Here is a 25,315-nt window from a genome sequence, read left to right as displayed (position 1 = left end):
GAAGGCCTGGAGGGAAGAATGGGAAAGAATAGAGTGAGGGAGTTTATTCCAAAGGCGGGGAAAAAGAGGAATGAAAGAATGAAGGTGAGCAGTGATTCGTGAATTTGGTAGTTTTACCAGAAGGGGGTTGTTGGCGGACCTTGAGCGCCCTGCAGAAATATGGTGGGGACAAATCGCAGAGAGAGCTGGGGGGGGTGAGGCTGGAGAGGAGATGATAGAAGACAGAAAGACCACCGACCAACTTGCGGTGAATGAGTGAGAGGCCCAAAAACTCAGCCTCATTGCGGGAGATGCCAATGATCCGAAATGCCTTGGTTTCTACAGCGTGAAGCCGAGAAAGGTGGGAGGCAGGAGCACCAGCCCAGAGGGGAGAGCAATACTCCATCAGGCTGCGGACAAAAGCTTTATAAGTGGTCAGGAGCTCAGGTCGGCCGAGGAAGGACCTTGCACGACGGAGGATTCCCAGTCGGCGACTGGCTTTGGAGGTGAGGTTTGAAATGTAGCTTTCCCAGGAAAGGTCATGGCAGATAGTGAGACCCAGAAGCTTGAAAGAAAGGACTTCTTCCAGAGGATTGTTGAGAAATTGGATGGGGGAGTTTTCTAAACGGTCCTTTCAAAGAGACAACGTGAGAGTGTGAGATTTGTCCGGATCGAAAGACATGTTCCACGTGTTGGACCAGTTTGTGATTTTATCCAGATCAGCAGTGAGCGAAGAAGCTGCTGCTTGCCGGTCTGAGGGATGACTGATTGTACAGCAGAGGGTGGAGTCATCAGCAAACAGATATAGAGGATTTTCCAGAGAGTCGGAGAGATCATTGATGAAAACCAGAAAAAGAACAGGGCCCAGAACGCTACCTTGAGGAACTCCAGCCTGGACAGGAAGAGGGGATGAAAGAACTCCATTTAGGGCCACACGGTGACTGCGACAGGAGAGGAAGTCTGCGAGCCATGAGTGGAGATGGCCTTGGATACCAGAGGACAAGAGTTTGGTGAGCAGGGCAGGGTGCCAGACCGTGTCAAAAGCACGTGATATGTCCAGGGATATGGCTCGGATTTCCTGTCTGGCATTGAGGACTTCCATCCATTGTTGGGAGAGCAGAAGCAGCATATCCAGGGAAGAGTGACCTGGTCTGAAACCAAAATGATGATCAGAAATCAAGTCGTTGGAGAAGAGGAAGGATTTGATGTCTGAAGCGATGGTGGATTCCATAACGTTGCTGATGATTGGGAGAAGGCTGATTGGTCTGTAGTTGCAGGGATCTGTTTTTGCACTTTTTTATGCAGGGCAGTGATGTTTGCTGATTTCCAAGCAGATTGCAGATGACCTTGAGCAAATGAGAGGGTGAATAGAACAGAGAGAGGGTGAGCAAGAGCAGAAGAGCAGGCTTTGAGGACACGTGAGCTGATGCCGTCTGGACCGGTTGCAGAATCTGAGTCGAGGTTTGACAGCAAGCATTCCACTTTGTCAGGAGAAAAGGACACAGAGTCCAGGGACAGTTGTGTGCGACTGGCTAAGGTGGGGAGAGAAAGTGATGGGTTTTGGACACAAGATTTAGCTGCAAACACCGAGTTTAGGCATTCAGCGTTTTCACGTGCGGTATCAGCAGTGCGGCCATTTGAGGTAAGAGAAGGGATGGAGGGGGAACATACACCAGAATCAGATTTGATTAGATGCCACCAGGATTTTGAGGAGGGAGAGAGGTTTGAAAGTTCAGACTTGAGCTGAGAAAGATGTTGTTTTCTGGCTCTCCTGAGGGTAGATACACACTTGTTCCAAGCTTTATGGAAGGAACTGAGATTACCCTCAGTCGGATTTGCTTTCCATGAGGCAAAGGCAAGTTGTTTCAGGAGAACTGCCTCACCACAAGCTTCAGTGCACCAAGGGCGGGAGGAAGGGTAAGACAACTGAAGACTAGAGGGGATAAATCTGTGCATGAGGCAGAGCAAGTTTCTTTGAAAGAATTCCCAGGATGAGTTGATGTTGGAGAAAATCGTGACAGGAGACCATTCTATAAGTTTGAGGGCTGCTTGGAGACCCTGCCAGTCGGCTTGAGTGAAATGCCAGACTCGACGGCGGTGAGGTGGTTCTCTGATAATAGCCAGAGAGATTTCCATTTTGACAAGGACGTGGACAGAAGAACCGATTGGAACAGAGGAATAGCAATAGATATTGTCAGGGAAATTTGTCAAAATCGGATCCAGAAGAGAGGAAGTACCACTTGTTGAGATCCGGGTCAGGAAGTTGACCGATTGAGTCAGTCCCAATGAGCCGCATAAAGCTTTTGCTGAAGTGCCATGACAGGTGAGAGAGGTACCCATACCTAGCCAACTGGCATGATGACAATTGAAGTCACCACATAAGAGGAAGAGAGAGTTTGGATGAGAAGATAGAAGTTGGTCCATGTTTTTGGATAGTGAGGTGTAGATGGAGTCATCACTGCCAGGTGGACGGTACAGTACACATATAAACTTGAGGTTGGAGTGGAGGGGAAGCCGTAGCCAGAGGTATTCCTGGGGGTGTGGGGGAGTGAGGGCAGTGCATGGAGAGTGAGGAATAGAGTCTTTGATGAAGAGACTAACTCCTCCACCAGGACGAGGCTCAGGTCTGTCATACCGGAGGAGGGAGTAACCAGGGAGAGATACTTGGGAGTCAGACACGTCTTGGGGGAGGAAAGTTTCTGTTAGGCAGATTATGTCTGGTTTGTCAGTGGCAAACTGTATAGAAAGATCTGAAAGGTTTGAGCGAAGGCCCCGGATATTTGAGGTCCACACTTTTAATGAGGAGGGAGGGGAGGAGGAACTTTGGGTGCAGGGGGTGGGGGGATGGGGAGGGTAGGACAAGGCACGAGGGGGGTAGGTGAGGAGGGTTGTTGAAAGAGTGTTGGGGATTGCAGAATAGCTAGTGGAGGGGCCGGATGAGGAGGAGAAAAGGCTCTGTGGTGCTGGGGGAGAGAGGGGACAAGAGAGGGGGAAGAAGGCGGTTGAGGATTTGAGGAGGTGGAGTGAAGAGAAGGAAGTGAGAGGGCAGTGGAAGGATGCAGCTTTGTGGATGAGAGTGGGGGGGCAACTTTGTGAAGGATGAGTGAGGGGGATGAATGGAGGGAGAAAGGTGAGAGGGGAGTTTTTGAGAGAGGTGAGAAGGAGGCTTGGAGGGAGAAGAGTGGGATGGTTGCTTTGAGAGTAAGGAGTGAGAGGGGTGAGTTGGCACTGAAGTTGGAAAAAAAGAATGGTTGATGGAAAGTGAACATTCATTGCAAACTGGGATTTTTTAAAGTTTTAGGTCAGAGATGCGATTTAACACAATTATTAGTGGATGCAATAAAGGCGAATTCCGAGAATGAAGAGAAGAAACACTGCAACAGTAGGATTTTTTAGGCAAGGTATGAAGGAAAGGTTGAATTGAGAGCAGTCTGTTTAAATAGTAGAAGAGTAGTGCATTATGATACAGTAAAGAGTACCACACGTGTGAAAGAGGAAGATGAAGCATTATAAGAGATCGTTTTTAGCTCACCTGTTCGAAGAACAGAGAGCTTCCCGGGCGTAGTGGCGTGCACCCAAGCGACTCGGAGGCTTGGGTTGGAGGATCGCTTGAGGACGGGAGCTCTGTGCCGGGCCGTGCTATGAGAGGGTGTAGGGCAGCCCGGAATCACGGCGAAACCCAATCCTTATCCCTGTGTCGTAAGAGGCGACGAGGGTTGCGTCAGGAAGGGCATCCTGCGTAAAACCTGTGCCAAATCAGTCTGTGGATCATAACGGATGATCCGCTGTGGCGACCCCTAACGGGAGCAGCCGAAAGATGAAGAAGAAAAAGTTCAAAGAACAGAGAGCTGTAGCGATACCCCTGGCGCAGGCCCGTCGCTAGGGGTGGGGGGCATTTGGGTGCAATTGCCCCCCATGGCGCATCTGGTGCCCCCCCACTTGTACGCCACCCATTTATGCCCTGTTGCACCCTGTGAACAACTTAGTGTTTAAGGATGAGCGCCCACTGTAAACCTACTGTTTTAGAGTTCACCTGTGTGAACTAAAACCCTTATTCCAGATGTTCAACGTGGTGAATAATAAGGCCTTCTTGGATAAACTGTTCTTTAATAATATCCTGCTTTGAATAACAGTCAAGAGATAAGTGTGCGCTTGCCAGCGCATCTCCAAAAGCAATTGGCAAGACAATACAGTGCAAGCCCACAAGATAAAAGATAATAACACAAGCACCAATGCCAGCAGCCAAGACCTCGTGCCGAATGTCGATGTTGTGGGTCGTTATATATATATATATATACATATATATACATATATATATATATATATATATATATATATATATATATATATATATATATATATATATATATATATATATATATATATATATCATGGATCATTTAGTTTTAAGGAATAGCCAATCATAGTATTCGATATGGAGACCCTATTGAGCAGGTTACCTGATTGGTTGTAAGTTAGGTATAAATGTAATATAGTCATAATATGATTAAGGAAAAGACATAAATTTACGTAATTAAAGATGAAGTGCACATGCACCGCGTGACCTTCACAACCCGTCAACCCTCCATCTTACAAAAGTAATTTTATAATAAAAATTTAAAATATGTGTGTTTGCAATCGTGCTTACATTTGAAATGATGCAAATAAAACCTGTTTTTGATGCATGCATCATTTAATAAATAAAACCGTCGACCGTTAAATCTGGCGAGGCGTGAGATTAGTGACACAAGTCACGAGGGACGAATCACGAGATTTGTGACACGAGTCAGGGAGAGCGCGAGTAGCAGCAGGAGAAAAAGACGTGGATGATGGATATACGAAAATGGCTCAGAAAAGGAAAAAATGCAACCGACGAAAATAAAGAAGACTCGCGATACCCGTGCACATGCACAGGATAGCAGTACAACATAGCTGATAACAGACGACAGACCGTACACGGGGAATGACAAAAATATGCATTGTGCAAAATGCAAGTGGTACTATGGAACGCCAAGACTTCCCAAACATTGTCGGCATGTCCGCAAAGTGCCACACCAATTTCATAGGGATCGTGTGACGGTGAGCCGAGTTTTTAGTGTGCAAGCTTGGTATTATAATGGAGATGATGAAAGACATGTTGTGGGAGGAGTTGGAGGAGGAGGAGGAAAAGACGATCATGTCGATGAAATACCGACAGAAGTTGGCCAACCGGGCCAAGCCAGCAACGTCAGCCCTGCAGCTGGAGCCCCAGCGCAGACAGCTGGGTTGCCACGCTCGGCGGCGGCCTCTGGATCGGGTGTGATTGTCAAGCCGCTTCCCGATGATCTTGGAAGTGAGCGACCGAATCAAGTTGTTATTCAGTGTTACCCTGGCCATCTGTTGCAGAACAAGAGTCGCTCGTATGTGTCCTCGTGGTACCAGACTAATGAATGGCTGGAATACAGTGTGCAGACAGATGCAGCATTCTGCTATCCATGTAGGAAGTTTAACACTGCACGCGGCCCCAGTGGGCTCTACTTTCACAGAGCAAGGCTACCGGAATTGGAAACATGCTGTTGAGAAAGACAGGTGGTTCCACAAACACAAAACTTCAAAGGAACATTTAACTTGTGTTTTGAGGTGGAAGGAGAATGAGAGGCGCATCGATTGTGGTAAGGAGATTTCCGCACTCCTCAATGCTGACCAGCTAAATATAAACCGATTCTATGTGTCTGCTCTTATAGATGTATTTCTCGCTGAAAATCAGATACCTTTTAGAGGGAGCCTTGATAATTTTGAGGATATGTCAGACGGGCACAGTGGGCTCTTTCTCTCGCTTTTAAACTACACACTCAGAAAAGGCACCGAGCTAGCCGAAATAATAAAGGATATCCCACGAAACGAAAGCTATACTAGTCTGGAAATACATAATGAACTGATCTGCACATTGAGTAATGTTGCGACGGATGCCATCGTGGAAGAAGTAGGCACATCGTGGTTTACCATCAAGGTGGATGGGACGAGGGACCCCACTGAATGTGAGAACATATCAATCATTATTCGCTTTGTATCAGCATCAAATTAAGCAACAGAGCATCTACTCACAATAGCTACAGCCGACGCTGGAGATGCAAAAACATTAACAGACCTAATAATTGCCGAGCTGACAAAAACAGGACTTGACACATCAAAAATATTAAGTCAGGTGTACGACGGGGCTTCGGTAATGGCTGGGAAGCACGGTGGGGTGCAAAAGTTGTTGCAAGAGATATTGGAAAGAGAAATCCCCGATGTGCACTGCTTAAATCACCAACTCCATCTGGTAGTTATCCACGCACTGGCAGCAGAGAAAGCTGTCACTGATTTCCTCGAGGTTTGTTGTTGCCTGTACAAATTCTTCAGAAAGCCCACTGTTGCTGCACAGTATAAAGGTGAGCGGTTAAAACAACTTTTTGATCAAAGGTGGACGGGACATTTTGCCACCGTGTCTGTGATCTTAGGATCTTTTAAGGATATCACATCCTTACTGTCGGAGATTGATGCAGAGCGCGCCTACGGTGCAGAGAGGAGGATGGAGGCTATTGGGCTTTTGTGGGAAGTCTCTGGGCCTGCCTTCATGTTCATTGCTATCTTTGTACAAAAACTGCTGATGTTGTTAGATGGCCCTAACAGACTTGCAGGCAGAGGACATGGACTTGCTAACGGGGTTGGAACTGGTGGCGAGTGCTACAGAGTGCGTGAAAAAACTCCGCTCTGAGGATGAGTTCACTGATCTGTGGAACAAGGCCAACGATGCTCACACTTCTACACCTGCACCACCATAATGGAGACGCACAATGCATAAGAACTTGGAACAGTTTGTAGTTTTGGAGACTACAGGACAAAACAACGACAATGACAAGACGGAACTGCAGAGGGTTTTTAACAGCGCAATTGACACTGTGCTTGGAGAGATCGCTCAGCGCTTCAGTGAGCGCAACACACAACTCGCACGTTCACTCGCTGCCTTGAATCCTGAAAATGGCACGTTTTTGGATCCCCACTTGCTCCAGCACATCATGACATTAACAAAGTCAACCATCAGTGAAACAGAATGTGTGGTTGCAAAGCAGTTTATTCGCTCACAGACAGAAAAGCAGCCAAACGAGAGATTGACAACACAAAAACTCCTCTCAACATACCACAAAACGCTGGAAGCCATGCCAAGTGAAGTGACTGCTATGAGACTTGGACTAACATTTGGTGCGTCCACTGCCATGTGTGAAAACTCATTCTCAACATTGAGGAATGTCTTCACTGACCATCGACGGTCCATGCGCCATGCACGCAAGGCACAACTGGTACAGCTGGCCTTCGAGAGAGACCTCACACGTAAATGCCTGAATGAATGGAAGGAGAAGGTCCTCAGAAGATTCCACACCGAGACGCATCACCTGCAGCTCTTCTGACAGCCAGTACAGCGGTGTAAAATCTATACGAGGAGTTCAGATTGTGTGTGTGACTGCTGGTGATGCGTGTGTGGTTGTGGTTGCAGTGTGGTTGTGGTCAGCACCCACCGTGGTCGGCTGCTTTGTACTTCTGATGTTTAAGTTAAATGTTGTGTTTGGTGCTTTGCATATCCCATATCTAGTGCTTTGTACATAACCTTACCTCTGTATAATTGACTGCTTTAAATGCGGACCTTGTGGTATCTTCAGGCTGGTCGTATTTGCTGTTGATAGTTTCACGTGATGATCGCAGGTCATAGCCGACTGTATCTTATTTCAAAGTGCACTGATTCTGGTGCCAACCTCCCCCGTTTAGTCATTGTATCTCTGGTATATTCATTTTCTAATGCCAATTCTTGACAACACCTTGTATAAGTGCACCTGAATTGGTACCAATTGTCTAATCATTGAATATTTGCATTGTGAATGTGCCAGTTTGTTGCGGCTCTCCTGCATTCGAATAATTTTAGGCCAAAAACATCGGAACATATTAAATGTAGCTGAGATCAATTTGGTTAGTATGCGACGGCAGCCTCAGTATAGATGTGTCAATGCTGCATGAATACAATAGTATAACGGGTTATCAATAAAATAAAATAATTGTGCCCCCCCTTCCAGTTCATATGCCCCTCTTAATACTGAGCCCTGGCTACGGGCCTGCCCCGGCATGAGCGTGAGAGTGAAAATGTTAAAGTTTTTGGTGCAAGTTTTTTCCTTTCTAATGTTTTTATCTACCACACTATTTTTTTACTGATTACAATATACAAATACATATCTTGCTTTAAAATTATTTGGATCAGACTTCACTGCAATGCTTTGTAAAAAATATTATTAGACTAGTCTTTTAAAAATGATAAATGTATAAACCGGCGAGCATTGGGTGGTTTTGACACCACTCTGGTTATTATTAATGTTTGAGAGAGTTTTCAACAGATTAGGTCATGGGAGTGTTGTCGAAAAAATTGAGGAAGAAGAAGAGGAAGAAGAAGAATAATAAGAAGAAGAAGAATCGAGAGTCGTGAGTGAGGAAGGAGAAAGATCGCGTTTTTTTTGTTTGTTTGTTTTTGTTTTTGATTTAAGATAAGAAATAGAGTGATTAGTGGGAGGGATGGAGGACGTTAAGAAAGTGGGGAAGATAGAAATTGAAGGTAATGGGGAGAAAAAACAAATAAACACGATCGTACCGTTCGGCCTCAAGCTTCAAGAAACAGTCCATTGAACACTGTACATAATGCTTGTGGCAGGCTTATTCAGGTGTGGCAGGCTGTCTAGTTGAGGTTGAAGATTCAGAAGATGAAATTAGTGCTGATTCGCTTGGGATTTTTTTTGAAAAACTTCATAATGGAGACTTGAGTGGCTGCCTTCATTTTCTGTTCATAGACCTCCTTGTAACATTTCAGGACATTCTCCATCTCTCCCCGCACCCTGGAACTTTTCATGCAGTCGGGATCGTGTTCATCACAAACGACTAGCTTAGAATGATGGAGCAGGAACGACTCACTCGGATTGATGGAGCAGGAACGACTCACTCAGATTGACGGGGCAGGAATGATTCACTCAAATTGATGGAGCAGGAATGACTCATTCTGATAGACAGAGCAGGAACGACTCACACACATATATGGAGCAGGAACAACTCACTGAGATTTATGGAGCAGGAATGACTCACTCAGATTGACGGGGCAGGAATGATTCACTCAAATTGATGGAGCAGGAATGACTCATTCTGATAGACAGAGCAGGAACAACTCGCACACATAGATGGAGCAGGAACGACTCGAGCAGGAACGACTCGCTCAGAAGGACGGAGCAGGAATCACTTGCTCAGAAGGATGGGGCATGAATGACTTGCTCAGAACGACGGAGTAGGAATGACTTGCTCAGAAGGACGGTGCACGAACGACTTGCTCAGAACGACGGAGCGCAAAATGACTCGCTCAGAATGATGGAGCACGAACAACTCGCTCAGAATTACGGAGCATGAACGACTCGTTCAGAATGACGAGCATGAACTTCACGCTCAGAATAACGGGGCACGAACAACTCTCTCAGAATGATGGAGCATGAACAAGTCGCTCAGAAGGACAGAGCACGGCAAAAACATCCACAGTGAGTGAACAATTCGCTCAAAATGACGTAGCGCATTTGTGGTCAATTAAATCCATGCTGTAGTGAAAATGCGTCATCAGAACACGCTCTAACTTGGAGCAACTGCCGACTGTACATCCCGATTGGGACATGAAATGAACTGCTGTCAACTGTAGGGTGCTTGGCAAGCAGCTTAAGCACAAGGAAGCACCTCAATAAAATGGATGATAAGGACGGCTGGTTTGGCAAGTGATAGCTATGTCTGAATGTCCAAACTATATCCGAATTTGACAAATGAACACTTTTTTTTTAGCAGTAAGAACTGCTGCTAAGTTCAAATCTGGAGCTTAAATTTTATAATTCAGCTTAGTTTAAGAAGTTGTCAAGGTTGTGGCATGTGCAGAAATGAAACAAAGCCACAATCACAAGCATCTCCGAGCATGTATAAGCATTGCAATGTACCCAGTGATTTGTCGCTATGATGAATAGGCATTCAATAATATGAGTGAGGAAAGTGGAAAAAACAACTATCGTTAAGAAATCGTTGTGGCCTGTTCCAAGTCGAGCCAAGGTTGAGCAGGCCACAAAACATGGCGGCTACAGACCCCAGTGAGGTTACCCAGGAAATTCCTCAAGACCACAGACAGCCAGGTAGCTGAGGATTGCCTGATAAAGGATATAATTAAATAAGGCTGTTAATTATCTTCAAAAGGGGTGTTTTAATTAATGCAAACACCCAATTTTCACTCTTTCACTTCCTTGGAGTTTTCTTGGTATGCATGCAAAGTGTCAGGCTGCTAGGTTGTACAGTTTTGGAGTTATTTAGGAGACACACACTGCCTTTTATTAGTGTATATATATGCACGACATGCCGAAAATTATGCGGACACCCCTTATAATTAGTGTATTCAGCTATTTCAGCGACACCCATTGCTGACTGGTGTATAAAATCAAACACACAGCCTTGCAATCTCTGTAGATAAACATTGGCAGTTGAATGGGCTGCTCGAAAGAGCTCAGTGACTTTCAACGTGGCACTGTCATAGGATGCCACCTTTCCAACAAGTCAGTTTGTCAAATTTCTGCCCTGCTTGCGTTTCCCCGGTCAACTGTAAGTGCTGTTATTATGAAGTGGAAACGTCTAGGAGTAGCAATAGCTCAGCAGCGAAGTGGTAGGCCACTCAAGCTCACAGAAAGGGACCGCCGAGTGCTGAAGTGAAGCACGTGCCGCAGAAAAATCGTCTGTCATCCATTGCAACACTTACTACCGAGTTCCAAACTGACTCGGGAAGCAATGTCAGCACAAGCACTGTTCGCCGAGAGCTTCATGACATGGATTTCCATGGCCGAGCAGCAGCACACAAGCCAAAGATCACCATGCGCAATGCCAACGTCTCCTGGAGGGGTGTAAAGCTCACTGTCATTGGACTCTCGAGCAGTGGAAATGCATTCTCTGCAGTGATGAATCACGCTTCACCATCTGGCAGTTTGATGGACGAATCTGGGTTTGGTGGATGCCAGGAGAACGCCACCTGCTGGAATGCCTAGTGCCAACTGTAAAGTTTGGTGAGGGAGGAATAATGGTCTGAAGCTGTTTTTCATGGTTTGAGCGAGACCCCTTAGTTTCAGTGAAGGGAAATCTTAATGCAACAGCATCCAATGACATTCCAGATGAGTCTGTGCTTCCAACTTTTGGCAACACTTTGAGGAAGGCCCTTTCCTGTTTCAGCATGACAATGCCCCTGTGCACATAGCGAGGTCTATACAGAAATGGTTTGTCGAGATTGGTGTGGGACAACATCATTGATGGCTCAGCACTTATTAATGCCCTACCTCCACACACTTCAAAGATATTTGATGACTATGCTAAAGAAGACATCATCCCAAAGGTGGAATCCGATGGTCCCAGGTACGAGAGGGTGGATGTAGTGTTTGATGTGTACAAGAAGTCAAGTCTGAAGTCCAAGGCAAGGTCGAAAAGGGGGCAAGGAGTCAGAAGAAGAGTGACAGGAACCAGTAAGATCCCAAGTAACTGGAGAAGCTTTCTTCAAGATGACAGCAACAAGCCTGAGCTGTTTCACTTCCATGCGGAAAAGATGTGTGAAGCACAGACGACAAGCACAGTCATTGTCACAAAAGGAGAAGATGCCATTAGCAACACAAGGAAGTCACTGGATGCTGTGTCTCCATGTTGTCATGAAGAAGCTGACACTCGAATATTTGTACACGCCAGGGATGCAACGACGGATGGTAGCAAGTCCATTATCATTAAGGCTAATGACACGGACGTACTAGTCATAGCAATATCTGTACTGCCATCCTTACAGGAACTAGGTCTTGAGAACATGTGGATTGCCTTTGGCCAAGGAGCCAAGGCGCGATGGATTCCAGTCCATGAGGTAGTTTCTGCAATAGGGCCTGAGAAAGCTAGAGGGATCCCATACTTCCATGCATTCACTGGATGTGACGTCGTGTCTGCCTTCTGCGGTAATGGGAAGAAAACTGCATGGCAGACTTGGAACGTCTTTGATGATGTTTCTGAAACATTCACCAATCTCAGCCAGCATCCAACATTGATTTGTGATCTTGACTTTTTTTGAAGTTTTTTTTTTTTTTTTTCAAATTTTTCAAAATTTAGATTTTCAAATGGCCAATCAGGAAGATTTGATTAGAATCCCCTGGAGAACAAATGTGCCAAATTTGATGCTTGTATCATCATTTGCATGATTCCTCTCAAAAATTGCTGTTATCTGCCCCACTAAGAAGAGTGGAGGCTGTTATAGCAGCAAAGGGGGGGGGGGCAACTCCATATTAATGCCCATGATTTTGGAATGAGATGTTGGATGAGCAGGTGTCCACATACTTTTGGCCATGTGGTGTGTGTCCATATATTTGTATTATTTATATATATATATATATATATATATATATATATATATATATATATATATATATATATATATATATATATATATATATATATATATATACACGGCTGAACCAATCAGCGTCTACCTTATTGAGACCTGTGTATAAAGCACGCGCTTTCACTTCCTTTTTCACTTGCTGCGATTTTTTTACCCTGAAGAGTGCAGCACGAAAAGCTTCGGTCACTATTATGTCGTGTTTGTTTGTATCCATATATAAAAAAATATATATGCACATATCGCTGATGACCTTTTCAACCTTCTCCCCAACAACGACTCCTGAAATATCCTTGCTCTTACCTTGTATGTTGCATTTGTATCATCAAATCCTTGAAAGCATGCCCTTGCTTCGTTCATCCTTCTTCTCAAAACGGCCACAGATAATAACAAAAAGTCATTCATTATTATCGCGAATTATGAACTCATTATTTAAGTCATTCAGTCCCAAAAACGTTTCTTTTCCTCGTTTCTTTGCTTTCTTTTTGTAAATCATTCAATCCCAAAATTGTTTCTCTTCTCATGCCGTCCTGCTCTCGTTGACCTCAGGAAAGCATATGATCGAGTACCAAGAGCAGTTGTTGAATTACCCCACCACAATTCCTGCAACTTCCAAATTTACAGTTTCCCCTCCTGAGAGTCTCCATCTATGTCCATCTTGTCTACCCCATACATCCTCTTCTGTCCCCCCCTCCCGCCCCATCATTGCTCCCCCACACCCATTGTTTGTCCAAGTCTATTTCTATCTTTGCCCTTTCGCTCTGCCGCTGTTCTCCCCCCCCCCCCCACCCCCGTCTCTCTTTCAACTTTTCCTTTTGTCCTGATCCATTCCATGTACTACTAGCTCTTCCACGAGGAGTGTATACAAAAAAAAAAGGCAGTGAGTGCCTGACAAAATGGTAAAACTAGTCAATGGAATGGATACAAAATCATGAATTCAGGTAAAGACCAACTCAAGATGCACTGAAATGTTTGAAGTCAAGGTAGGATTACAACAAAGGATCAGTTTTGAGTCCTCCACTGTTTGTGATAATGAAAGATTGTGATTCCCATGCCAACGGAGGCCATGGTGAATTGTGAAGAAGGAGAAAGGAAAGAAAGCGTACAATGGCATTGTTCAATAGGTGGAAAGGAGTTGGACGGAATTCAATTCAATGTCGGCAGTGTTATAAATGGTGTCCCTGGAGGTGCAGTGGTATCACTGGAAATGGTATAACAAAAAGTTAGATTTTCAAATGTAAAAGATGTAAGGATGAATCATTTCAGGTAAAAGATTAAGAATTTTTTTTAAAATGTCACGAAGTTCAGGATTTAATTTAGAAAAGGTCAAAAGTTTCTGTGACCTTGGAGACATGATAGAGGCATTGGGGGGAGCAGAATTAGCCATCAGATTGATATTAAATTCAGACTTGCATAAGTGGGGACAATTATGTGACATAATGAAGTATGGAAGCATCCTATTATGTGTAAAAGTTAGAGATAACAAGTAAAATAGATGTTAAATGTCAGAGCCCCTGTTGTTTTAGTCATGTTGCTTTTCGGAGATAAAGGGCGAGCCCACATTTATGTAGAACTAAAATTGCTACCAGTCGGCCATATTTGATCAGATCGCAAAATAAAGTGAATTGCACGTGTATGCCATCATGTACTGTGCTTGTTCCAAGTTTGAACAAAATCGGACCATGCATGTCTGAGAAATGGTTGGGGACACATTTAAGTAAAAAAATGGCTGCCAGTCAGCCATCTTTTTAACTGATCTCCAAAAAAAATGATGTGCTTATGTAAACCATCATTCTTTATCTGGGTGCCAAGATTGAACATGATCAGTAAATTCATGTCCAAGAAATGGTTGAGGACGTGTTCAACATCAGGATTTTTTTACAACTAAAATGGCCACCAGTCGGCCATCTTAGATCTGACCTCAAAAATAAAATGACATGTTTATGTAAGCCATCATTTCTTATCTGTCTGCCAAGTTTGAACAAAATTGGTAAATGCATGTCCGAAAAATGGTTGAAAAATGGTTTAGGTCGTGTTCGACACCGGGTTGTTTTTTTTAACAACTAAAATGGCCGCCAGTCGGCCATCTTGGATCTGATGTCAAAAAAAAAATGACATGCATATGCAGACCATCATGCGTTGTATTTCTGCCAAGTATGAATAAAATTGGTCCATAGATGTCCGAAATATGGTTATGGACGCACGCATGCACGCACGCATTCACCCATGGACACGAAACTCGAGACCAAATCCATAAGCCCCCATTTCAGACGACGTACAACGGGGGATAATAAAGGCTGCATAAGACCAGTATTGATGTGTGGAAGAGAAACGTGGACAATGTGGATCGAAGATGTAAAAAGAGTGGAAACTAGAAGGGCACTTGGTAGAGCACATACCTCCGCCAGGCTGATTAGTTTACATTTTGTATCCCACTCACAGGCCGGATCTGGATTCTGACCGAAACTAAAATTAAGGAGCTTTTTTGTCACCTAACCAACTCATCCACCAAGTTTTGTCCCAATCTGTTGATTACTTTTTGAAATCATTTTAGCTATATATCATTTTAGTCCTATCATTCAATGGTGAAGAATAACTTTTTAAAAATTCGAGTATCCGGATCTGGATCTTCACCAAAATCTAATCAATTCTTCCTTGTTACATACCCAACCTGCCCACCAAGTTTCATCCGAATCAGTCCTAACATTTTGAGATATCCTGCTAGATGTCGTTTTTTGCCTTATCACTTAATGGTGAAGAATCGTTTTTAAAAGAATTCTCAGATCCAGATCCGTATTCAGATCTTCACCAAAATCTCATCATTTCGTCCTATCACATATCCAACGCTCCACAAAAATTTGTCCAAATCTATCCACAACTTTTTGAGATATTTTGTTCACAAACAAACAAACAGACAGACAGGTAGGGGTGAAAACATAACCTCCTTTCACCTTCGTTGGCGGAGGCAATAACAGATATGAGAATAATACGATATTTGAATTTATTGCCTCAGAAAGAATTCCGATCTCAGAAATCAGGAAGAGATTAAATATCAATACCTTTGAGGAAGAACTTAGGAAGAGAAAACTTGGTTTGTACAGTCATGTGCAGCCAAGGTCAGAAGATGAAGCTGCAAAGAAAGCAACGAAGCTCATGGTGGAAGGAAGAACACCGAGAAAACGTCCTACACAGACATGGATCAGAAATGTCAAGAAAGACCTGGAATGTTTAGGATTGCATGAAACTGATTCGTTGGATTCATCCATATGGAGGAGGAGAGGAGGAGATTGGGACCATACTCTGTGCAGAGTGTTGGTGCTGCTTAATCAGTCTCCTTGGCTATTGGGCACAATCCTGGACGGGTCGACACTCCGACAGTATACCAGCATGTTGGCACTCATTTTTCTGACCTCAGAAGGATGACAGGCCGAGTTAACCCCACCTGGTATTAATTCAACAACTGAGCGGGATTTAAACTCAGGACCCCAGGATACAAAGCCTGCCACCCTAACCATTAAGATTAAGCCAACACCAGGCATATCCATATGGAGGAATGCCATAATTTGACCAACCGCGAGAAAAAGGGGGAAATGGTCATATAAAGTTCCTTGTTATTGTTGTATCTCCCCTTTTCTTCCGCCTTCCCTATCCTTCCACAACTCAAATGTTTTAAATGATGATTTTTAAATATTTAAACTTCCTACACTCTCATTTTCAGATGTCCTCCCCTTCTGCTTCCTTTTCTTTCCTTCCTTTCTGTTTCATTCCTGGATTGCTAGCAAACCCACGCCCCGTTTCCCATCACGGTCATACAGCACTATTTGAGCCATACATCACTGGAACAAAAATCCCTTCATCTCTCTCAGCTTGTAAGTTCTTCTATTTTATTTCTTTCTTGGTCATAAATTTGAAACTGATCAACCCGCCTGTGCTGACAAAGATCCAAGTCGTGGTGCACAATAATATTTGCATAATTCGTGACAAGGTTGTAAAGATAGCCTGTTTTCATTGGCATAAAATGGAAATTTGCTTCCATGCAAGAACTTTCTATATACTTATTTCCAGCATTGTCTAAGGGTCCTGGAGGAGCTTGTACTTAAATTGCATCTCGGACAAGGACGTCAGTGCACTTCACATAAATTACATGGACATTCAGACGATAGACAAATCATCCCAGTTTTTGGCACGTCAGCTTGGGGTCCCAGCATCATAAAATATGTTCTCAGATGGGAACACTAACATTTATATTTTCGATGCAATCGGCATATATCCCTCTAAAAATAATTTCTGTCAAATATCTTCCAAAACTCGTATATACATGAAATCAATGTGAGTTCCTGAGAAGTTTTCTGGCCAATCCTTCATCAAAGGCCAAAAGGAGTTAAGTGCATTCAAGTAATCTGTCAGGGTCACTACCCCTTTCGTGTTAATGGCAGTCTTAAACAAAATGTCCCAGGCTGATACTGACATTTGTTCAATGGCATCCCAAATGAGAACCTATTTTTTTTTTCTCAGAACTTGTATCATATTGGATTGCGCAGTAAATATCGATAAATACAGTTTGTAGATAAATTTGATGAAGATATTTAAAAAAAATAACCCAGCCGATATACTATATACTACTGTCAGACCCCGCTATTCATTGATTCGCTATCCGTGGACCCCGTGTATTCGCAGTTGATAAAATGGGACCTGCTTCGGCATTCACGGCCCTGTGCTTCTCGTATTCGCAGTTTTCTTTTTGCATATTCACGGATTTTTTTTGTATGCGTTTCCGCGGTCGGTTTTTCACGGAATTTTTTTTATTTTCCTTCAGGAACCTATCCCCCATTTTTCCATTGAATCAATGCCCCGCTATTTGAGGATTTACTATTCAAAGCATTTTCCAGGAACATATCTCCCACGAATAGCGGGGTCCGACAGTATATCAGAATTAGTTGCAGTCCATGAAAAATACCGAACTGCTCATTGCTAAAAGCAGTGTCATATGCTATCCCACCACCTACATTATCTATTAGCCCACATCAGCGCTTGAAGCTTCTTTTTTGTTTTTTTGCAAAAAAAGCTCGTCACCATGACCACATCCTCCACAAAGAAAATCAATCCACCGACGCGTTTCCAGCTCAGTACAGACTTCATTCAACCAAAAAGTCAGAGTAGACAGTAGAGTGGATTTCCCTACTTTCTAAGCACAGTTTGGAAAGACTATGTAGACTGAATGACACGGTGCGTAGAGTGACAGCTGAAACTGCTATTAGCAGTGGGTGGTTCTACGTTTTTCACAGACTCGAACCCAGCTGAGAAATTGCATTTTCATTTCAACATAAATGTACTTACTTGCATATATACTTCATTACTACTACTACGACGACTACTACTACTCGTACTAACTACAATATTACTTGGTCTGATGCACCATTCATCACGTATGGAAGATACAATTTGTCTCCAAACAGTTCTTTGGTGAGTCTGAGTACCTCATCCCATTCGATGTCCATTTGTTTTCAAGTCATTGGAGACTGTTTATTTCCAAGTCGTCCTAGGTCTTCCCAGTTCTCCATTCACTGTTGGTTTCAAGTCAAAGACTTATCTTGGGAGTCTGGTTCCTTACATTCTTACCATGTGCTGAAACCATCTCAGTCGTCGTTTTTCCAAACTTCATTTGCAGGTTTTCCGTTTTGTCATTTTCTTGTATGCGCGTTTCCAACACCCGTGTGCCAGCTTGTTCTCATAAATTTCTGGAGGCTCCTGTAATCCATGCCATCAAAGCATTCTTTGCATTTTCCATTTAACAGGCCATGTTTCTTCTCCATTCAATGTCACAGATATGACACTACTGTGGTAGAGCCGGATCTTAGTTCCTGTGCAAATTTTTATACACTTTTTCTTCGTCCTTGGGTTTCCTCCTTAACTTCAAAACCAACAAACCAAGCAGCCTGAAACTTTGCATGCATACTAAGAAAACTCTAAGGAAGTGCAAGAGTGAAACTTGGGTGTTTGGGTTAATTAAAACACCCGTTTTGAAGATAATTAATGGCCTGATTCAATTATGTTTTTCCTGGTGTTGGCTGAATGGTAGGGTGATGAGCTTTGGATACCACTTGGCTGTTGAATTAATACCAGGTGGGGTTGACTGCCTGTCATCCTTCTGAGGTTGGCAAAATGAGTGCCAGCTTGCTGGTATCCTGTGTTGGAGTGGTGACCGTCCAGGATTGTGCCCATTTGCCAAGGAGACTGCTTGGGCAGCATCAATGCTCTGCATAGAGTATGGTCCCAAGGCCTTAGTTATTTTATAACTTGGTTTACGGATCCGCCGACGCTATATTTGCCGAAATGAAATATAAATATAAAACACATTTTTAGCCTTTTATATTTATACATTTTCCGCCGAAGATGCAAAAGTTTCAAAACCCGAAATGTAAACGTCGGCATTTATTTTCAAAATATAATTTTGTGCGTGCGTGCCAAAATGCCGAGTCACCTTTAACCGAGCTGCGCAGTAGAGCTGCTCAGTCGTCTTCGGTCATGGCGTCTGAACAGTGGCCTGCGTGGTTCAGATTGACTGTTGTTTCTGGGGCGAGTGATTTTTTTTTTGTATACCTTGTCGAGGCTCGTGTGAGAGCTAACACACAACGCACATCATGGGGGACATGAGACAACAGAGGAGGGAGTGGGAAGGACAAAACAGTGGGGAACAGAGACATTAGGAAAACTGTGGAAGGGAGAGAGATGGGGCGGGGGACATGGGGAATAGAAGATGGACATTACAGGGACTTTCAGGAAGGAAAGCAGGGAATTTGAAGGAGGTGGGCTTGGGTGGATTATCGGGGGTAGAAAAGATCGAAGATTTGGATGGGGGATGATAAGAGGTGGGAGTGAACAGCTGTTTTGAAGGCCTGGAGGGAAGAATGGGATTGAATAGAGTGAGGGAGTTTATTCCAAAGGTGGGGAAAAAAGAGGAATGAAAGAATGAAGGTGAGCAGTGATTCGTGATTTTGGTAGTTTTACCAGAAGGGGGTTGTTGGCGGACCTTGAGCGCCCAATGTGGTGTGGAAAAATCGCAGAGAGAGAGCGGAGGGGGGCGAGGCTGGAGAGGAAACAGCAGAAGACAGAAAGACTACCGACCAACCTGCGGTGATTGAGTGAGAGGCCCAAAGACTCCGCCTCATTGCGGGAGACGCCAATGATCCGAAATGCGTTGGTTTCCACAGCGTGAAGCCGAGGAAGTTGGGAGGCAGGAGCACCAGCCCAGAGGGGAGAGCAGTACTCCATCAGGCTGCGGATGAAAGCTTTGTAAGTGGTCAGGAGCTCAGGTGGGCCGAGGAAGGACTTTGCACGACGGAGGATTCCCAATCGGCGACTGGCTTTGGAGGCGAGGTTTGAAATGTGGTTTTCCCAGGCAAGGTCATGGCAGATAGTGAGACCCAAATGCTTGAAAGAAAGGACTTCTTCCAGAGGATTGTTGAGAAAGTGGATGGGGGGGATTTTCTAAACATTCCTTTCAAAGAGACAGAGTAAGTGTGTGAGATTTGTCTGCAAAGCGCGCGGCAGCGTATCGCCGACGATCACGTGGCGTAGGCTGTTCATAGGCTGCGGCTCGACGATTCAAATCATAAACACACTAGACATCGAAGTGTGAAGCCACTGTCACACCTTGGCGTTTTAGCCAGCGTATGTCGACGTATGAAAAATTTGCCGAACCAAGCTGGCACACGGCGAACACGTTATGGGTAAGTTTTGAATACGTTAAGAGCACGCTGGCATACGTCGTAGTACGCTGAGTACGTCGACAAATTTTCAGCATGTTGAAAATTTCTCGACGTACTCGGCATATGACACACGTTCCGCATACGCTGGCCATAAGTTGTAGGCACGTTACGCGATCGTTGACACACGTCGACACACGTTACTTGTAAGTTACCCATAAATCGAAACACGATGAGGTAATGGTTAGCGTCAGTGTTCCAGACTCCATGTTTTTTTTTTTTCTTCGGTATGACGGTGATGTTGACAGTTCGATTTCTAGTACGGTTATGATTTCAATCATTGAGCGGCAGCCTATTAATTATATTATATTATAACCGCACTAGAAATCGAAATGTTAACATCACCGTCATACCGAAGAAAAAATACAAAAAACAGGGAGTCTGGAACACTGACGCTAAACATTACCTCGACGTGTTTCGACTTATGAGTAACTTACAAGTAACGTGTGTCGACGTGTGTCAACGATCGCGTAACGTGCCTAAAACTTATGGCCAGCGTTATGCAGAACGTGTGAGTCATACGCTGGCATACATCAAAAAATTTCAAGCATGGAAAATTTGTCTAACACCTCGGCGTACTACGACGTATGCAAGCGTACTACGACGTTTTTGCCAGCGTACTACGATGTATGCCAGCATGCTCTTAACGTATACAAAACTTACCCATACGTATTCGACGTGTGCCGGCGTTTTAGCCCAATTTTTCATACGTCGGCATACGCTGGCTAAATCGTCAAGGTTTGACAGGGCCTTAACCGCCGCCCTTTGTCCTTTGTCTGGAAGAATTAGCCCTTTGTCAGAGCAAGAGATCAGCTCCAAATTGTTTCTCAAAGTGGTTGGCATACCTTTGTCACCTTTCAGTTGATAAAACTATCGATTGAAGGATATGCAGACTTCCTTAACTTTCTCGACCGAAGAAAATACTTGCCCGAGCCAAATCTTCTTCCAAGCTATCATAATTGTCTGATTTTTCGACCACTTCACTAACAAGGTGTGTGTGTGTGTGTGTGTGTGTGTGTGTGTGTGTGTGTGTGTGTGTGTGTGTGTGTGTGTGTGTGTGTGTGTGTGTGTGTGTGTGTGTGTGTGTGTGTGTGTGTGTGTGTGTGTGTGTGTGTGTGTGTGTTTTCTGAGAATTGACCTGCACCATCAACTTCCATAGTTTTTAATCCCAAAACCTTGATTATTGTGGCTCACCTTTGTCTCAAATTAACATAAACAAACAATTGCAAGGAAATTCTGATTAAGCGACAGGGAAGAGAGTCGGGGAATTCAAGAAAGTAACATCAATGAACGAAAGTCTGAAAAGCCGTTGGTAGGGAAAGGGAGGTGGTGGAGTTAATTTCCGTGCAGTGGATCGATCTACAGGGAGTGATGGTGGCAGCGACAGCTGATTGAGCGATACAGGACATTTATCAAACACCAAGACACCTCCTTGGAAATGCGAAGGATTAAAAAGGTATCTACGTATATATGTATGTATGTGTATATATGTATGTGTAAATTGTATATATGTATGTGTATATATATATATATATATATATATATATATATATATATATATATATATATATATATATATATATGTATGTATGTGTATATATGTGGAAATGTGTATAGTATATGTATATATATATATATATATATATATATATATATATATATATATATATATATATATATATATATATATATATATATATATATATGTGTGTATGTGTATATGTGGATATATGTATGTGTATATACTCTCGCAGTCAAAAGTTTTAGAACACCTCCATTTTTCCAGTTTTTACTGAAATTTAAGCAGTTAAAATCCAGTGAATAACCTGAAATGGTACGAAGCTAAGTGATAAACTACCAGAGGTGAAAAAAAAAAAGTTTAGGTTAACCAAAACTGCAAATTGATCTAAATTTCAGAGTTGTTAAAAAGGCCATTTTCAGAGAACAAGTAATGGGTTCGCAAGTGCAGCTGTTCTGCAGCAATGGAAGTGAATTAGGCCTTGAAAGTTTATGCAAACAATTCCTACAGGTCTCCCAACTTTTGTTGATGAATTACAAACCCTCTGTCTATATAAAAGCAGTGTTGGAACAGACTGTGATGCTGCACCCTCTGAAGAATTATTTGGCCAATACTGCACTGCAGGAAGTAGTATATTGTGATCATAATGGCGAGAAAAAGACAATTAACGAAGGAAGATAGAAAGACCATGAATACCCTTAAATGTGGGGGACTTTCCTTCAGAGAAATTGCAAAGTAAGCCAAGGTGTCAGTGAGTAGAGTTTCCTGCACCATCAAAAGGCACTTCGAAACTGGAGGAAACTGACAGCAAGAGGTCTGGCAGACTCAAAGCCGCAACACAATCAGAAGACAAGTTTCTGAGAGTCAACAGCTTGCGTGATAGGTGGCTCACAGGACAGCAGCTTCAAGCACAGCTTAACACTGGTCGAAGTAAGGAAGTCTCAGTTTCAACTGTGAAGAGACTTCGAGCTGCAGGTTTGACAGGTCGAGTGGCAGTAAGAAAGCCTTTGCTAAGAAGGCAAAATAAGAAAAAGAGGCTTGCCTGGGCTATGAAGCACCGCCAGTGGAATACTGAAAAGTGGAAGAAGGTCTTATGGACCGATGAATCAAAATTTGAAATTTTCGGTTCATCACGCAGGGTTTTTGTACACCGTCGAGTGGGCGAAAGGATGGTTCCTCGGTGTGTTACACCAACTGTCAAACAGGGAGGAGGAAGCGTGATGATCTGGGGCTCTTTTGCTGGATCCAGAGTCGGCGACTTGCACAGAGTGACTGGCAACCTGAACCAAAAGGGTCACCACAGCATTTTGCAGCACCATGCAATACCCTCTGGTCTACGTCTAATTGGTCAGGGGTTCATCCTACAGCAAGATAACGACCCAAAACATACCTCCAGGCTATGTCAGAACTACCTGAGAAGAAAAGAACACGAGGGTCGGCTTCAAATCATGGAATGGCCAGCACAGTCTCCAGACTTAAACCCCATCGAGCTGGTTTGGGATGAACAGGACAGAAAGGTGAAAGCAAAGCAACCTACAAGTGCAACATCTTTGTGGGAACTTTTGCAACAGTGGTGGGAAGAACTTTCCAAACAATATTTGATTTCCATTGTAGAAAGAATGCCACGAGTATGTTCGGCTGTTATACCTGCAAAAGGTGGCTACTTCGATGAGTCAAAAATTTGGATTAAATTTTGTTCAATAAAACAATTCCATGATTTCTTTTTTTATCTGCAATTGTTTATTTGTTCGATGCTTTAATTTCAGAGTGCATTGAAACATTAAACTGCTTAAATTTCAGTAAGAACTGGAAAAATGGCAGTGTTCTAAAACTTTTGACCGGGTGTGTGTGTGTGTGTGTGTGTGTGTGTGTGTGTGTGTGTGTGTGTATGTGTGTGTGTGTGTGTGTGTATATGTATGTATGTATGTATGTATGTATGCATGCATGTATGTATATATATATATATATATATATATATATATATATATATATATATATATATATATATATATATATATGTATGTGTACGAGGTGTGTTCAAAAAGTATCCAACCTGAATTTTTCTTGCGTAAACAAGATTTTTTTTTTTTCTTCTTGTAAACAAATGAAGCTAGGGAGGCATTGTTTGGTGCACGTATGTAGGCGATCCTAATCCGTATGCGTGAATATTTTCCTGCCTGCAGAAGTTGTCAGTCGCCGACAGACCGCCAATGAGTGAGGAAGTGTAAGTGAGCGCCGTCGGATTTTCGTTTTTGACAAAATGATGGAAAAACTTGAACAATGCTACTGCATCAAATTTTGTGTAAAGCTTGGCGATTCCCAAGTGGAAACGATCCGCAAGATTCAACAGGCCTTTGGGAATGAAGCAATGAGCACCACACAGATAAAAGAGTGGTACAACCGCTTCAAAGATGGTCGCACATCAGTGGAAAGTGAAGCACGTTCTGGTAGGCCCTCAACATCCCGAAATGAGATCCTCATTGACCAAGTGAAGATCCTGCTGATGCAGGATCGTTGAATCACGATCAGAGAACTTGCAGACGAGGCGGGCGTCAGCATTGGATCCGTTCATTCCATTGTGACTGAGGATTTGGGCTTAAGGAGAATCTCAGCGAAGTTTGTGCCAAAGCTGCTAACGATCGAGCAGAAGCAACTCCGTTTGGAGATCGCACAGGACATGCTGGAGACTGTGAACAGTGATCCCAACTTCTTCAACACAGTGATCACTGACGATGAGACCACAGTTATCCGTCATTTTGTCAAAAACGAAAATCCGACGGCGCTCACTTACACTTCCTCACTCATTTGCGGTCTGTCGGCGACTGACAGCTTCTGCAGGCGGGAAAATATTCACACATATGGATTAGGATCGCCTACATACGTGCACCAAATCACGCCTCCCTGGCTTCACTTGTTTACGCATGAAAAATTAAGGTTGGATACGTTTTTGAACATACCTCGTATATATGTATGTGTATGTAATATACATATATATATATATAAGTAGGGTAAGAATACTGATTCTGGCTCACTTTGCCCCATGTAAATGAATGGGGGATTTTCAGCGATTTATATTTTTTTTCCCTAAAAATAAATCCCCTTTTTATCCCAAGGTATATTTATTTGTCTCCCCTTTTAACTTGGAGGTTGAACCTCATTGAATTGAACACCTGGGGGTTGAACAGCTCACTCATTGAACCTATAAAGATTTGTTCATTCTCAAATTCCTTCAATAGTTTAATTTTCTTTGCACAATAATCCCCATCTAAAATATTGACAAACAAAACATTTGAATCTTTATATTTTTTAAGATACCCCATTTGTGCCATTACGAAATGATAAACTTCTCTTAATGCTCTCATCTGCCCACCTCCTGAGCCACATATCATTTTGAGATTATAGTAAATTGTTTTTTCATTGTTCAATTGATAACCATCAAAGGTTTCAGTCCATTCAAGGATATTCATTTTTTTCTTTACATCCTCTAACTTACTAGTTTTTAAATTAATTCGCTTATTTGTTTTATTTACCTTTGTTTTAGTTATTTTTTCAATAAGACTTATTTGATATTTT

This window comes from Eptatretus burgeri, chromosome 9 (genome assembly GCF_056783735.1).
Source record: "Eptatretus burgeri isolate ZD-2024b chromosome 9, Ebu_testis_v1, whole genome shotgun sequence".
Lineage (NCBI taxonomy): Eukaryota > Metazoa > Chordata > Myxini > Myxiniformes > Myxinidae > Eptatretus > Eptatretus burgeri.
This window is presented reverse-complemented; position numbering follows the sequence as displayed.